The sequence below is a fragment of the Delphinapterus leucas genome, chromosome 2 (assembly GCF_059928025.1).
Source record: "Delphinapterus leucas isolate spDelLeu-1000000601 "Yukka" chromosome 2, BTC_Dleu_Yukka2, whole genome shotgun sequence".
Taxonomy (NCBI): domain Eukaryota; kingdom Metazoa; phylum Chordata; class Mammalia; order Artiodactyla; family Monodontidae; genus Delphinapterus; species Delphinapterus leucas.
The window spans coordinates 98961562-98978986 of record NC_143130.1 but is presented as its reverse complement, the minus strand read 5'-3'; positions in this window follow the sequence as shown (position 1 = coordinate 98978986).

Here is a 17425-nt window from a genome sequence, read left to right as displayed (position 1 = left end):
GGGAAAGAGCAAACCGTAACTTCCTCTAACACGTAGTTGAGAAAATTAGCAAAATGTTGAATTTCCAGAGAGTTTGATGAACTTCAAAACAACCTGAGTGTACAGTGTTCAGATCTGGTTCCAGAGGTGTGTAGAAGGGGTGCTTGTGCCCTGGGAAGCTATGAGGGGCCCTGAGAAGACTCGAGGCTTTGAACCAATGTTTCATGTCAGCCAGTCCCTAATTCTAATCATTACCACTGGCAAGTCCTCTTACCACTCAGAGTCTCAATGCCCTCTTCTTTAAAGTGAGGACAGAGTTGCTGAGAGCATTAACTGTGAAAATGTAGGTTATAGGGACTTCCTTGGTGGTCCAGTGGGTAAGACTCCATGTTCTCAATGCAGGGGGACAGGGTTAGATCCCTGGTAGGGAACTAGACCCCACGAGCATGTCACAACTAAGAGTTCGCATGTCACAACTAAGAAGTCCTCATGCCGCAACTAAAGATCCCGCATCCCGCAACTAAACATGCAGCAGCAAAGATCCCACATGCCACAACTAAGACCCAGCGCAGCCTAAATGAATTAAATAAATAAATAATTTTTTTTAAAAAAGTAGGTTAAAATGTCCTGCATATTTCTTGGCACCCATTTGCTCAGATGAACCTGAAGCTGACAATGCTGAGTCAGAGGTAACCTAGTGGCCCACTTGGTCCTCACTTCAAATAATCCCAGGAGACCTGTCCTTCAACAATTGGAGGCTGCCTTTTCCAACTCCAGCTCCTTTAGAAGAAGGGAGGGGTCAGGGGTTTGACAGTGAACTCACCGACACTTAACAATGGAAGGGATGCGGTGTAGCTAGGTTGGTTCTGAAACCCAGGGACCTTTACTACAACATGCCTTCTGCTGTGGGTACCAAAAATCATGATTACACTCATTGAGTCCTTCTCCTCAAGAATATTTACCAGTGAGTTGTTTCAGCGATTGTAAGACAGAGTTCCTAAGGTTCATCCTAGCTTGACAATGACTTTCTAGTTTCATGATTAGACAGTAAAACATGGTGGTGACAAGCATATGTTTTAAAGCCAAACATACCTGAGTCTAGAAATGAAAACTTGATTAAGTTGATTAATTTTTGTAAGACCTTTTCACCTGTAAAATGGAAATAATAAAAGAACTTACTGAATAGGGTTTTGGTGAGGATTCTGGAGGTTAATAAATTTCAGATGCTAGGCACTGCGCCTGGCACATAGTGACTGGTCAAAGAAGACTGACAGCTATTAACACTATAGAGATTGAGGGCTGTGTGGTTGGAATTATGATTAGGTATGAGCACATATAGCAAAAATGTGATGAACTAAAATGGGCTGCTAAGGTGTTTGTCATAGGACAACAAAATCTGATTACATATTACCTAAAATTCAGTATTGATAATTATACAGTAAGAGCTATGATTTTCTTCAATTACCAAACTTGCAAAAGTAAGCTTAAAATGAGAGACCAGACTCCAGATATTTCTATATTCTTGAATTTTGCTTTAACTTAACTGGAAACTCATCTGTATTTTAATGCAAGATAATGCATATGACTCTTTCCCCAATGAATAAATCAAAAGATTTAGTAATAGGAAAGAAATAAACAACACAAAACAACTTCAACTAGGTTATAATCATCAGTAGGCAGAGGCTGCATCATTTTTATATTTGGGCGCTTAATAAATTCCATTATTTGATGACAACAGTAAAAGTCAAAAGAGTATTAACTGCTGAGTGCAGGAAGGGGCCACAGCAATCACCTATGACTATACTATGCGAATCCCTTATACTATACTCATGGTATTTTGAGGACTAGAATAGGAAAAATGGGTCATTTTCAAAAAATGGCAAGACCATCATTGATATTAGAGGAAGAAACTGTCTAGTGATGGATCAGGACAAATAGCAAAGGCAAAGAATATCCTGTGTAAATGGTCACCAATAAGAAACGCTGGAGGGGCCTGCTATAATCACCCCTGTGGCCATCCAGAAGCACTGGTGTGCAAAGCCTTGAGTGGCACACAGCAAGCCAGGTCTGCCTTCATGGTGAGAGCCATTCCCATGAAAATGTTACTGGGAATCTTTGTGAAGAACCCGAGGGGCATCATAGCACAAGCTGCTGGGGCTTTAAGCAGAAGTTGGTATCATGGTGCTCCCTAAGACACTCCTGTTGTTAAGAGGGTCCCAAGAAACCCCTTGTTTCAACACTTGTCCTTCAAAGTGAGGAAAGGGCATGCCAGGAAGGTTCTAGACAATTTTCACTCAGAGCAGACGAACTGGTAGCCAAGTAGTCTGACAAATACTGTTACCTATTCTACTTTTCCTCTCCTGAAACATGAGGAAAGAACATAACGTTATATTTAGCAAAGTTGGTCAACACAGGTTCTGACTAATAATGGTAGAACAGGCTGACAGTAAACGATAATAAAATCTCCAGCTTCAGGGCTTCCCTGGTGGCGCAGTGGTTGAGAGTCCACCTGCCGATGCAGGGCACATGGGTTCGTGCCCCGGTCCGGGAAGATCCCACATGCCGTGGAGCTGCTGGGCCCGTGAGCCATGGCCACTGAGCCTGCGCGTCCGGAGCCTGTGCTCCGCAACGGGAGAGGCCACGACAGTGAGAGGCCCGCGTACCGCAAAAAAAAAAAAATCTCCAGCTTCAAAAGGAATGGCCCAAGATACAGCCATGCGGTCTTTCACTGTCTTCCGCTCACTCCCAAGGTATCCATCCAGCTATGGTGAGTCATCATCAGTTTTCGGCATGAGAAGTGACAGCTTTAGTGTTTTCCCCAAATAGAGAAGTCTATGTTAAGGCTCAGGTTTACCGAAATCATTTATCAGAGTCCTGTCCTCACGGCAAAGCATAGGCAATTATGAGCTTAAGTACCACGATATACTTTCATGAGAGCCTTCTTTTTCATGAAAATGCTGACAAAAGATAGGCTTCTATTGAAATACTGATCCAGTACGCTTGTACTTGTGAATTTAAAGCTTAGCATCGCTTCCTAACAGGGTATTCTGGCTGAAATAAACTAAGGAAAACTCAGGTAATATATTTGACAGTAAAAGAATATCCAGAACTTTAGTTAATTAGGTTGTGAATAGTCACTCCCTGTTTAGACATTCTTCAGCTACGACCTATATAGGAATAAAATATGCATATTCTCATTCTAAATTTGTCATGCCTAAAATTGTGATTTATTTAGGAAGTAGAAAAGGACCAGACATTTGGTTTTCAGCTTGGGGAAGGGGAAGGTGGAAAAAGCATGGCCAAAGTCATGCTCATATCCAGAAAGTACAAAGCTGCTGACAATCTTCCAGGTCAGCAGGAGACTTAGGTGACCAGGAAGGTTCCATTGATAGCAAGTGGGTAGGTATGAACACGAGCAGAATGGTATGTATTTGGAATGATAACAGTGAGGGAATTAAGAGGAATAAAAGATCCGGCCACCTAGTGGAGGCGTATCTCCACACCATTTGCTTCTTCCCAGGCACCTCTCTACTATGTTTTTTCCTTCCTGACACCCAAATTGCATAAGGCCATGGAAATTTTGTCCCACTTCCCGCCTTACTGAAAAAGAGGAATGAGGATCTTTCAGAAGGAATATTTTTCCTTACACTTGGAAGGATGGAGATGATGGGAAGGTGGAGAAGAGTCTTCTCTGTGTTTCTATTTGTTATCACAGCAGAACCAAGAATTACCCTGGCTTATACGTCTTCCATACTCATTTCATCACATTATTTAAATTACCCAAATCTATTGTTTCTATCTCAGAAATCTCTTTCAAATCCACCTTCTCTTTTCTATCTCCAATCACATTTCCTTGTTTCAGTGGCACATCATTTCTTACTTTTATTACTATAAAACTCCCTTAATTGGGGATTCTATTGTTTTTCTCCATTATAGCTCATCTTTCACACTGCTATCAAAATTCTCTTTCTATAACAAAATCTCATCATGTCACTTCTTTACTTAAAAATTTGTTCCCTATTGTTTCAAAGCTTCTGATTTTAGTACTGGATGTGACCTTAAAAATTATACTAAAAATCAAAAATCCACAGTTAATTCTGACCCACAGCTATTACTGAGAACCACTGTTTTAAACTTTTCTATGTAAAGGCAAGCAAACTAGACATGAGGTTGCTCTAATAATACACATTAAAATTCTTATCTAGGGAAAACAAAGGAAGTGGGACTAGTTTTGTTTTTCTAGTAGATGTCATACAATTAGAAAAATGCCAAATTAAATAAATCCACCATGGAGAGCAGATAGAGTAGCATTTGTTATCTTCTCTCTTTAATACAGTTTTCATTTACATGAAAGATCCATCAGCACCAACAAGTTCCAAGTCTGATGGATTTATCCAAATAAGACGTGGCTATCCTATGATAATTACCTACTCCGCCCCTCTACCACCTCTTCCAGATCATTACAAGTTCTACAAGAACTCTCCCTTCATTATTCATTAAGAACACTGAGATGGGGGAAAGAGAAAGAATCAGAGCAGACAGAAAGATTATCCCAGGCAATTCAGCACTGGGAAGAATTAGTTAGAAAACATATCTTCATACCCCCTTTATTTTTTCTTTTGGAAACAAAGAAACATACAAAATCAAAGAAAAGAGATAATAAATGTTCATGTACCCATTACCCAGCTTCAAAATTATCAACTCATCTCCAACTTTGCTTCATCAATACTCCCCCCATATACACTCTTTCCATCTTACACACTGGATTATTTTGTAGCAAATCTAAGACACTGTTTTATTCCTCTATAAATATTTTGTACTATGAACCTGAAAAAGATAAAAACTTTGAAAACAGAGCCACAATACACTTACTGCATTGTATTATTTTCCTATTGCTGCTGTAACAAATTACCACAAACTTAGTGGTTTATGAAAACATAAATTTATTCTCCTACAGTTTGAAGGTCAGAAGTTGGAAATGAGTCTTAAAGGGGCTGAAATCAAGGTGTCATCACGCAGAGTTGTTCCTTTTCAAGTCTCCATAGGAGAGTCCATTCCTCACCTCTTCCAGCTTCTAAGGCTAGTGACATTTCTTAGCTGCTGGCTGCATCACTCCGACCTCTGCTTCAGTCACATTTTCTTCATTGACCTTCTTGCTTCCCTCTTCTAGAGACCCTTGTGATTACATTTAGGGTCTACCCAGATAGTTCAGGATAATCCTTAACCATAACCGCAAAGTCCCTTTTGTCATATAAGGTAACATATTGACAAGTACCAAAACCTAGGGCATGGACATTTTGGGGGCCATTAATCAGCCTACCACACACTTAAAAATTAGCAGTAGTTCCTTAGTATCATCATACAGAGTTCAAACCCCTCTGATCATCTCATAGATTCTTTTGTTTGATCTTGTTTTCAGATGGTTTGTTTAAATCAGTACCCAAAGTCCATACGCTATAATTGATTATGTCTCTTTTAATTAATAGGGTTTTTCTTGCAATTTAATTTGTTGAAGAAACTGGATCGTTTGAGCTGTTAAATATCCCACACACAAGATGATGCCTATGTAGTTATTTAATACATACTTTTGTCCCCATTTTTCCTATAAACTGACAGTTCAAGAAGCTTGATCAGTTCCAGATTGTATTTTTTGGCAAAAAGATTTCATAACGCCCCTCATTCCATTTAAGCATGGTTCTTTACATTATTCTTTACATTCTTCTTTCGTCGATCAAAACCTTTCTCTCTGAAAAGGTTTTATTACATCCTGGTAGTCGTTATGCTTTATTATGAATTAAAAGGCTCTGGATGATGAATTATTATGAATTAATTTCAAGTCTCCGGTACATCCCTTCAACACAGATTCTGACTTTAGTTCTGTTCTACTCATCAGTACCAAGAGTAAAATCCTAGAGGTATCAGTCATTGCAATCACATCACCAAGTCGACACTCTTCCTGACTAGCTTGATTCAAATTTGCAGGCAGAACAGTTCTAGAAGGACTCACCCATTAATTGTATAGACTCAGCCTAAGTTTGAAGAATGACCTTAGGTCCTAGGATCACTCATGTGTCACATCCTCAGAGAAACAATGAGTGAGACCATATTTACAACAAATTCAGGCCACAGTGTAATATCAGGAAGCAGAGCATGTGGCCTCCTTGATAGAAGAAGGAGATTCAGAAATGAAGATATCAGGAAGAACCAATCCTTGGTCAATGTTGACCTCTCTGTCTTTCTGTCCAAGTTCTCACAATCAGACAGCTGATCTCAAGGATGGGATAGAACAGGAGACAATTATAAGACAGAGAAAAGTGCTCATAGCTCATCTGAGAGCAGAATGAGAAGACCAAGACTTACAACTGCTTCTACCTTGCTGATTAAAAAGAAGTTTTTTTCTTCTGATTTAAAAAGACAAGCAGAATTTGATAGCCATATAATGTGGTATAAGGACTGAATGATCTGTCCTGGGTTTGGCTGCAAACTCTACTGCTAACTAGCTATGTGATTTGGGGGCAAACCTTTAAACGTTCTGGATTATTGGTCATCTTTAAAATGCAGGTGAAAGTCCCTTGCACAGATTTTTTTCTAGTGCATGTCATTGCTAATGTTAAACACAGCATAAAATGTACATGCATCCCCTGATCTCATGCACTTCATAGAATTTTAAAGATTAGAAGATTTTAAACTATGCCTTTGCACAGCACTTCAGCGAGATAACTGACTCCTGCAATTGTGCGGCCTTCCCCAACAGCCTCCACCCAAGAGTAGGCTGGAAACCTGCTAAAATACCTTGACACAGGTATATTGTTCCTGTCACTCATCCCTGCCCCCTAACTGGTGCATCATTGGTATAAACAAGAGCTGCAAGTACACTGTCAATACATTCACACTAAAACACAAATTACCAGTACTTGAGAAAATGGAGTTCAATGAAACAATAAGGATTCGTTCATACTATCACATTTGGTGATATGATAGTATGAATTACTACTAATTTTGCTAGAGTGAGAGAAGAATGGAAATGGAAGTATTCCATTTAAAGCAATGTCTTTTATGATCCCAGAGAGGCATTAAAAATAGGTATGTTTGCATTGCTGCCAATCCATTCAATAAAATCTCTTGGTGTCACTTGGGCAAAGGGAAGGGTTGATTGGCAGTAGTAGTAATCACTGTTCAACTCGGGCAATTCAGGTACAACACGATAAGAACTCAGGAAGACAGGCTGTTACAAGCACAACTCCTTCACTGACAGCACCTGTACAATGGGTAAATAGATCATTAGGTAGTTGGATCAGTAGGGAAGTCAAACCCAATACATTTATTTTAAAATAACCATTTGGGGCAGACATAAATAGCTTCATGGTACAGTGCACGCATTATGCTCTATATGAAATAAAGATCAGCTGGTTATTGAAAACATGTGAATCCCTCACAAAGCGGTTAGAGTAACATATGGTTTCAATAACCAAGTGGGATTCGCTTAACATACAGTGACTTTATTATTAAATGCGGTACAATTATTTAATTTAAATGTCAAATATTGAAACCAGCCTGGCTAAAGATTAACAGCTAATCCCTACTTAATGTTAAATATTCAACAAATGCTTTTTAATGTGGAATTAGTACTTAACTCCTTCAGTCCTGGAGATTTTCTTTTCATTAACCTTATTATCCCACAGTCCCTATGTGTTAAAACCTTAGAATCACACAGCCTTAGCACTACAACGTCCTTACAGAGCTGCCAGTCTGTGCCTTTGTCCTTATCCGTAGATGAGGAAAAGGAGACCCAGAAAGGCAACATAACTTATTAGAAGTCTCATGAACAGAGTTCTATTTTCCAATTCAGCACCTTCCATGACACCATACTGCTTTTCTCATAAAAGAATTAATACAGGATGATCAGAGACCCAATATTTTCTGAAATAAATCTCTATAAAACCAGTACATGGCCAGTACAGAGCGATTTTTCCTTCCTTATCTATACCCTTCCCTTAACCCCCACCTCTCCTCACCCCCAAATATTTCCTCCTAGTGGCTCCAGCAACTCTTGCTGGCTCAAGGCCTAGGGCGTGAATTCTATTCTGCAGTCCTGGAGCTAAAGAGGAAAGTTCATACTCCAGATCTCCAGTACAGCTACAGAAAGAATGGAACTGAACCCAACTGTCTTACAGAGGAAGGATGACTGCCAAGTATTGAAAATCCAAGGAGAGGAGCAAAACAATGGCAGGAGAAGCCATGAGTCCCTAACCTAACAGCAGGTCAGGATAAAGCAGTGAAGCTTTTATGTATCTGGGTGTAACTGTGATTTGTGGGTGGATTAGGCCAAGGGTGGAGGGGCCCACTAAAACTTGAACTGAGCCAAATATTTGAAGAATCTGGGATTCTATAAACACGAGTCCCCCAACCCTTCTCTCTCACTGTTACCCTCTTTGCTAAATTGGCTGTAGAAACAAGGCTTAATCAAGTACTTTTTCGAGTCCGCAACCAAAATGGCAAGCTACTTGATGGTTTATCAAGTCACATGAAAAATATTTGTAATAATTGAGCTTATTTTGCCTAGAGAAAGCATAGATCACAGTTTGAGAGAGTGTGTGTGTGTGTGCGCGCGCGCGTGCACGCGTGCAGAGGGAGGAGGTGGGAAGGGAGGGGAAGGGATGACAGGAAGGGAGTTGTGGCTTTAGGACTATCTTTACATGTTTTCTCTGCTCTGTGGAATCAGAAACAGACTATTTCAGTATAACTCCAAACAGAAGAATTAGTCCCAGCAGTCAGAAAAACAGGGAGGTGATTTCTGCTAATAATCAGAAATACTTTTTTTAACCATCAGAGTTGCCCAGTGATAAAATGATGGAACCAGCCAAAGTTGTGAGCGCCTAGTTTTTGAGAATTTTTGAGTGCTTCAGTGAAGTAAGCTCTGATGCCTTTTCTGTTCAACTCAAGATTCCATGGACCTGCTATATAAGCCTTGGATTCATTTTTCACGAAGTAACATTTCACTGCAGATCCCTCGGGTGTGATTTTCTTTGGGAAAGAAAGGTAAAGCCAAGAGACATACAAGGGAGATGGAGGAAAGGAAGAGCAGGGGGCTCTGAGAAAGAGGAACTGGCCTAGAACAAGCAAGTGAAGAACAGACCTCAGTTACCATAATGATTAAACAGGTAGGTCACCGTTCCTATACTGAAATGAGAGAGCTAGGATGAGTGCATTGGTTGAGGGCATAAATCAGAGGTAGGAAGGGTAGAGCTCTTTGTAACTCAGATGTCAGCTGTGGCATCCTTGCACCATGGAGATCTTACTAAACTTGAGCCCAACTGCAAGTGCCCACAGCTCTTACCCTGGTTTCTGGACATTCCCATGTGACTTGGGAAACAAGAGTCCAACTTGATCTGATCTCTGTTGACCTTTTCTGGACAAATATCATGAGTTACAGGTAAACAAGTTTTTTCTCCGTGGGAAGATTTTCCTAACAGAGCAGTATGGAGACGGAATAGATAACTGACGGCCAGAGTGAGGGTTCCATCCTAGTGTTGGGAATGTTGAGGGGAGAGACATGATTACTTTGTCCAACCAGGCCACTAACAGGCCAGAACCCAGGCTTCTAAACTATTGGCAATGGTCCTAAGAACACCTGCAGGAATCATGGAGAAAACTGTAACACTTATTCCAGGAAACTTAGGAGATATTTCTTATAAGACTCTCAGAAAATAATCTATGAATTGGAGATTTTTAATATATCACCTCTCCCCCATATTTGTGGTAATATAATATCTTTTCCGCTACCAAATGTAGTCAGTGGACCCTTATTATTACTTTTTTTAACCAGTGCCAGCTATGTTGTAGCTATTAAAGACCTTTATTCAAAATGCAAAACACCAGACTGACATGTCTCATCAGTTGGGAGGCATGCTGCCTCTACATTGGTTGTCGGTGTAGTTTCATTTCTAATAGGCTATGATGGCAGGATGCAGCTAAATATAAACCAGACCTGTGGACTCCTCATCAAGGAAATGTCTCACGCTGAGAGCGAGGGCTCCTTTACCTCTGCTATGTTTATACACGTCTCCTCCTGGGCTCAGAGATCTGTCCCTAAATGTGGTGAAATGGAGCAGAACTTTCCTGACTGGCTGGTATCTAAGCTTTGAATGTCAAGCAGTGATTTCAAGGTCATGGCACTCTGCTGTGGTTGCTCCCATGTCCCTCCAACACCATCCCCAAGAATGGAGAAGAATTATCAACACCTTGCCTTCCTTCAGCACAAAAAGAACGTTGCTTCTTATCTTCTTACCATGGAAGAAAGGATGCTTTCCCCACCATCAAGATTAACTCACAGTGAATGATTTAAATCGCACATGCCCTAATCTCTTCCAGTTCATACCAGCTTCCTGCTCTGATTTCTAAGGCCATAAACTCTTGAGATTGAACTGGAATGCTTACTACTTTTTAAGGGCCAGATTCACATATACTTTCCTTGCAGGAAAAACTTGCATTACAGACTATGAGCGCTCAGCCTACTCTCCCAAATCCAAACCAAAGATCCAGGGTAGGTTATCGCCCACTGGACCCACTGTCCCCATCTTGCCGCCCTCATGTAAGCTCACACATGCCACCAATTAAAGGAAGTTTACCTTGCAAAGAAAAAGTGTCTTGGTATAGTTTTCTTTCTATTCCTCTCATGAGGCTCCATTATTTTGTTCATCTTTGGGTCACATACATTTTGAAGACTTGGAAAATTTTTTTGTGAAAACCAAGAATAGAATTCTAAAAGTGCTCTAAAAAATAATATATGAGGAACAGTTGAAGAAATTGGGGATGATTTTTTTAGAGACCAAAAATTTTGATGGGGTCAGGTTAGCTAACTGACTTCACAAGGCTAAAGAACTGTTTGCTGTGACTCTGGAGGGCATGGTTAAACTAACGGATAGAAGTTCCAGGTGGGTTGAGGACAATTTTAGCTTGCTATGAAAATTTTATAACAACATAGTAACACTTATGGATGTTCAAAGATGTAATAAGTTTCCCCAGAAGACAGCGCATTCCATGTCCCTGTAGGTACAGTTTTCAAGCAGGTGGTTTCAAAAAGAAACGAGGCCAGCTGTTTATGTTTAGACATTTCAAGCTGTATGCTTAAAAATCAAAGAAAATGAAGAAGATTTTGTGACATGAAGACCACTGGTGGCATGGTAGGGGTGGAAGCCAGTCTGGGTTGGAATGAATGGGGTTGAACAATTTTATTTCAGGATCTGACCTTGTCTCGTATCTCTGTACTTAGATTCCTAGAAACAGAGATGAAAGCAAAAACTCACGTGCTTGCTGCCCCTTTGCTGAATAGTGTGGGGAAAACAGGGAGAGTGACATAGAAAAAAGGAGAGCAAAGGTGAGGATGTGCATTAGCCCCCTGGCCGCTGTTGGTGGGAAGCATAGCTGACTGCTCATTGGGCAGAGAGATCATATGATCTCTCTTCCGGAGGCAGAAGAGAGGAGAGTGTACCGCACTCCCTACCATCCGTTGGTCAAAGTTGGCTTCGTGGAACCCCAGCACTCTCAGGCAGCATCTCTGGGCTCTCTGGGAAGCAGCCAAGGAAGCCAGATCCCACAAAGGCAATTTGTGAGCACGAAGGAACAGCACTGCTCTTCGCCATGCAGTGGGCCAAGGTGGCAGTGATGACCTGGCTCCACAGCTGTAGAACCAGCACGCGGGCCACTCTGGCCGGAGCTAGGCAATTATAAAGATGGAGGACAGGGAGATGGGGGCACAAGGGCTCTGTCCAGCATAACTCCCCACTCTGGATCCACGGCACTTCTGGGAAACATGAATTTGGTCTTTGGTCAGGTCTACTCAGCCCTATGTGTGCTGCCGCTATGGATATTCATGTCTGAGGAATGGGTCTTTTTTCTAAGACAGAGATGCCCAGACACACCAGAACAGAGAGTGGATGACAGGTCATCCATACCAATCACAGCTCCATTGATGAGGGAAGACTTCCCTTCTCAGAAATAATTCTATTGCCTCCAGACCCCTGAGAAGGCTGACTCAGAAATTATACTTTCTAACATCCTATTGGAGGAGGTACTTCCTAAGACTGCTAAACAATTTTTCCTGGGGCTAGTTTGCAGAGAAACTGTATTCTGGGCAAGGCTCATTTTAAGAGATGAGTATGTCATTTTGCAGACACATTATCCTGCCCTCTTCATACTTATTACAATCTAAGTTTTTCGACTGCAGAAGAAACAGCTTAGCATGGAAGGAAGGGAACTTGATGTGGAGTTTGAGGACGAGGTGAGTTCTCCCCCTTATTCATGGATTCTGGTCAAATTTCATAAACCCTGAGGCTGATTTTCCATCTGCCTCTAACTTTTACAACTTCAGGTAACTGTTGCGTGAAATTTCCATGTACATTATTATTATTAGGACCTCCCAAATGTGACAGCTGGAACAGTAGCACGTGGAAATATATACGTGGAAAGATAAATGGCAGTGACATGGAGAGTCTGACTAAAATGACCGTGAAAGGAAAGCCCTGCGAGTTCATAAGGGCAGGTTTATGGCTTTAAAGAAGACACCAAATGGTATCACTGTGGTACAGCATATTCCTTGACCCTGGTTCTATCTAATAGGAAAAGACACTCAGAGGTTGGAAGAAGGAATATTTAGGAGAGGAAGGACTGAGATTATTAGAGAAAGACAAGGAGACAACTATAAGGTATGGGGGCCACTTTGCTGAGGAAATTTCAATGTAAGTTATAACTAAGAAGAGATCTTTCTTTTCACTAAAACTTCATTCAGTTAACAAGCATTATGGGGGGCACCCTTTGTATGTCTAGGATTGGTAGGTAGTACTGTGTAGTATACAGAGAGAGTAAAAGGTGTGATTCTTTTTCCCAAAGTGCACGAAAGCCAGCTGCTATTTTAAGGCACCAAACCTGGAGCAATAAAGGAGAAAAGCAATACAAAATAAAATGCATGTGTAAATGAAGTGAAAATAGGCAGTACAGGATATCCAATATAAAACAGGGCCTTCTTACTGGGCAATGAAACAGAGGATCAAGATAACAATAGGTAATATTTATGGGGAGCTTACTGTGTAATAGGGTCTATTCTAAGCCTTTTCGTTCACTAGCTCATTTAATCCTCATAATAATCATAAAATGAAGAAAGTGAGGCACAGAAAGGTTAGGTAACTTGCCCAATGTCACACAGCTACTGAATGGCAGAGAGAGGAACCAAATACAGCAAGTCTGAAGAAGAAATCCACATAGTGAGAGACAAGAAACTTGAGGTTTGCTAGAAATAAGTTACTACAGGCCTTCCCTATGTTCCCAGGTCAGGCACCTGCTAGTGGGTGAATGGTTACCTGATGAAATGAAATGAGCTGAACTGAATGAGCAGGGAAGAGGTAGGAAAGAAGCATAAAGATCATCATAGTCAGTGGAACAGCAGAAGCAGGAATGAACACAACTCTGTCTTTGTCCCCAGGTCAAAGCCCAGATTCCATTCAGGGAAGACTTCCAGGGGCACGGTACAGCCTTAGGATCCTAGAGACGATGGCAGAGCAGCAGAAAGCTGGAGCACAGACCGGGACTCCACAATTCTCACAACCAAGGCAAGAGTGCATTCCTGTGTCACAATGATGCCATAAGCAACAGACATGCTCTGATTTGGTGACTGGTCTCTGCTCTGCAAAGACAATAAATATGCTACTGTAACGACTAAAAATGTAGCTTGGGCTCGCAGTTCAAATGCCTAAGTCGTGTGGACTCCAATGTTTCCCAGGAACTCTTGCCACGTTTAGACAAACCAAGAGAATAACTGAGTAACACTCTGAGGTTTGGCACGCCGAGAGACACCAGCAGCCGGCGAGGCTGAGCATCTGTCTGACCGCAGCTCGCAGTTGAGAGTGTCAGCACACCACAGCACAACAATGGCTGAGAAAATCCTCGGTCCGTCTTTTCAAGGGCATTCAACTCTTCCACCTCCTCACATGACCCTTTCTGACCCTTTCTGATTTGACTGCTTTTTCCTCCTCACCCACCCACCCACTTCACAGAGGCCATTTTACTTTCCATCTGGTGCATACCCCAGTGAAAGAAGCCAACATTCTTTCCAACCGAGAGACTGGAACTGGCCATCGGGATAAACTTTTTCCATCCAGTAAACGTTCATCTGCTGTTTTAACATTTTAGTCCTATCAAATGGCTGCAGCAGCCAATGCCCTGGGGGCAATAGGCCATATTGATACAATTAGCCTACACACTCTTCCGTTCCTGGAAGTGCCTTTCCTTTACTATCCTTGAATATCAACAGTTCTTAATTTCCAAAGACAAAGCATGTAATCTAACTCCCAAATCCCACAAGGAGGAGAAAATCTGGCCCCCACCCATTTTCATATTCCCAGCAACAGTCCCACAGACTCTGTTTCTTTACAGTTACACTGGGACTGAACTTTTCAATCAATTATATGCTTAGTTGGAGCCAACAACATTTGTTTCTACCGTATCATGTTTTTAGTAATTAGAAAGTAACTCTCTGGGGCAGAGAATACTTCAGGCTTGCCAGGAGTGAGCTCTGCTGCTGACCTCTGAGCGCTATGAATGATTTCGCTGCGACCTCCCTTACAAAAGAGATCACTTGCCTGACTACAGAGTCAGGCCATTCTTTCAACTTGGACAAGCATTTTGCCCAGCATTCTCCTAAAAGAATTTCCCTTCGAAAACTGGAATTTTTTATAAGGTTTATAGTCAGATTTGAATTAGCTAGAGATAACTAAGGCTTTTCTGACATTTTCTAAATTTCAAATGTTGGAATCAGTGAAGTAGGGTGAGCACATTTTGCTTATGAGATGGGATGACAGGTCATGAAAGAGGCTAAAACAATTCTCCAGTTGGGCAAACAATGGCTTTCCCAGCTCAGACGAGGATCATTTGTCAATTCCAGATATTACATTAGGGTGAGTATATGATTGTTGTCAAGGTACATAGGTAACCAGTGTTAGATTCACACAGAATTATAAAATCAAGCAAAGCTGGCCTTCAGTGTATCTTCCTTCTTATATTGAATGTTTCCCCCCCAACTTTCTGGTATCCTTTCAACTTTCATTTTGAGATTATATCCAAAGAATTATATCTTCAAAGAAGATATAATATCTTCTACATATATATCTACAAAGAAGAATTATATCTTCTCCACCCCTTAGGAAAAGTGCTTTCAGAAAATACTAGAGAATATTAAGGACTGACATTCTCTAAGAAAGTAGTTTTAAGCTAACGTGATTTTCAAAGCTCTGTGGATGGAATTCTTAGCACCAGCCATCAGGGGGAGTAGTTGTGGTTTTGTGTGGTGACACCTTCCTGGTAGCCGTGGAATCACAATTTACAGATTCCTACAACTTAGTGTCCTACCTTGCCAAAATGTAGACCTGGCTCACTGGTTACCTGAAGAAGGACAAGGATGCAACCACTTCTCTTTAATGCTGATATGGAACATCTCATTGTCCTTTGTAGCTAAGAATGATTTTCCCTGATAATGATTTCTCTTATGTTCTGGCAATTTTCAGGCCTATAAGTCCTGAAAGTTAGTAATAGTCACTGGATAGTACTTGTAGATCTCTGGGGTCAAACAGTAAATAAGGAAGGGGTGGAGACTAAATTATTCAAAATATATGAGTAATATTTGAGAAGTTCAGAGTATATGGCATATATAACCTTAACATGTAATTACTTAATTGTGCATTGATATAAATTTTAGTTATAAGGAACACAAAATATATTACAGGTGTTATTAAATCAGGTAGTATAGGCTCATAGTATCTAAGATTTATTGAGTACTTCCTATGGGCCAGAAACTATAAGTACTTTACGTATGTTAACTCATTTAATCCTCATGGAAACCCAAAGGAAAAGATATTATTATTACTGCTAATTAATAAATGAGAGAACTGAAACACAGAGAAATTAAGCAATTTGCCCAAGATCACAGGGCAAGAATCTGAACCCCACAAGTCTGACTCCAGAGCCTGAGGTCTCAGAAGTAGCTCCAAAGGTCATTTTACTTGTTTTGAAAAGGATCAGCTTAGGAATTTATTGAAAAATGTAAGTGGTCAAGTTGGGATGAAAAACTAGTTTTTTAATTCCCAATCTATAACATATTTTACTAGCCTATCCCACTGAAGTCTAGCCAAGTATTTCTCCTTAAGAGAACAACAGAATCACTTTCTAAAATGGGATAAGAATGCCGATCAGCAGTGGATCTAGGATCATGTCAAAGTAGGCGGGGAGGCTATGGAGAGGGTGACACGATGAACCATGTACCTTGGAGAACACAGAGGACATGCCCAGACACAGCCAAGGCTTTCAGGCCCAAGTTCTTCTCCCACTGGGCTCTGCTCCACTAGCCCTCTCCCCTTTTAACCTGTGACCTTGAACTTTGGATGCTGCTTACAGATTTTGATATTGACACAACAACCTGACCTTGCTTATTTTTCACTGACTCTATGTCTACTTCGTCTGTCCTTCACAGACCTTAATATGGAACCTTATTTTTAAAATCCTCTCCCTTTATTTAATGCTTTAGGGAAGACATTCTTGACACTGGTCCAAACCTCACTATTATTAACTCAGAACTGAGACACATTCTCTGGTATGTAACATTTTTTAATAGATTTCAAATACTCAAAATTAGAATATCTTAAACCTAGTAATGAATCAGGATCATGAAGCTTTTTAAAAATATGGATTCTGAAGGAAACATAATCTTGGGATAGGCAAATATTTCCAAAATAGGAATCATAAAGTATTAAATATAAAAGTAAAATAGGTAAGTTGGACAACATAAAAATTAAGAGCTTCTGTCAATCAAAAGTCACCATTAGGGAATAAAAAATAAGTCACAGTGTGGAAGAAGATTTTTTCAATGCAAATATAATCAAAAGATTCATACAAGTCAGTAAGAAGAGAGACACCAATAGAAAAATAGGCAAAAGATTTGATCAGGGTGTTTACAAAGGAAAGATATCCAAACGATAAAAACAATAAAAAATTCTCAACATTCATGAGGGAAACTCAAATTAAAACCATAATGAGATACCACTAATACCCACCAAGATAGTTAATATTAAAAAGACTCATGTTATCAAGTATTAGCAAGGATGTGGAGTAACTGGACTCTTGCTTATTGCTGGGAGTATAAACTGGTAGAACCACTTGGAAAACTATTTGGCAGTATCTGCTAAAACTGAACATATGCATACCATCTGACCCAGTAATTCTACTCCAAGGAAAAGAGCCAAGAGAAATACATACATAATTTTACCAAAAGGCATGCTAGGAAAGTTCATAGCACTACTATCATAATAGACAAAATTTTTTTAAGTTAACAACCACAAAATGGATTAATAAATAACGGTACACTCATAGAATACTATTTAAAAAATGAGAATGAACAAACTAT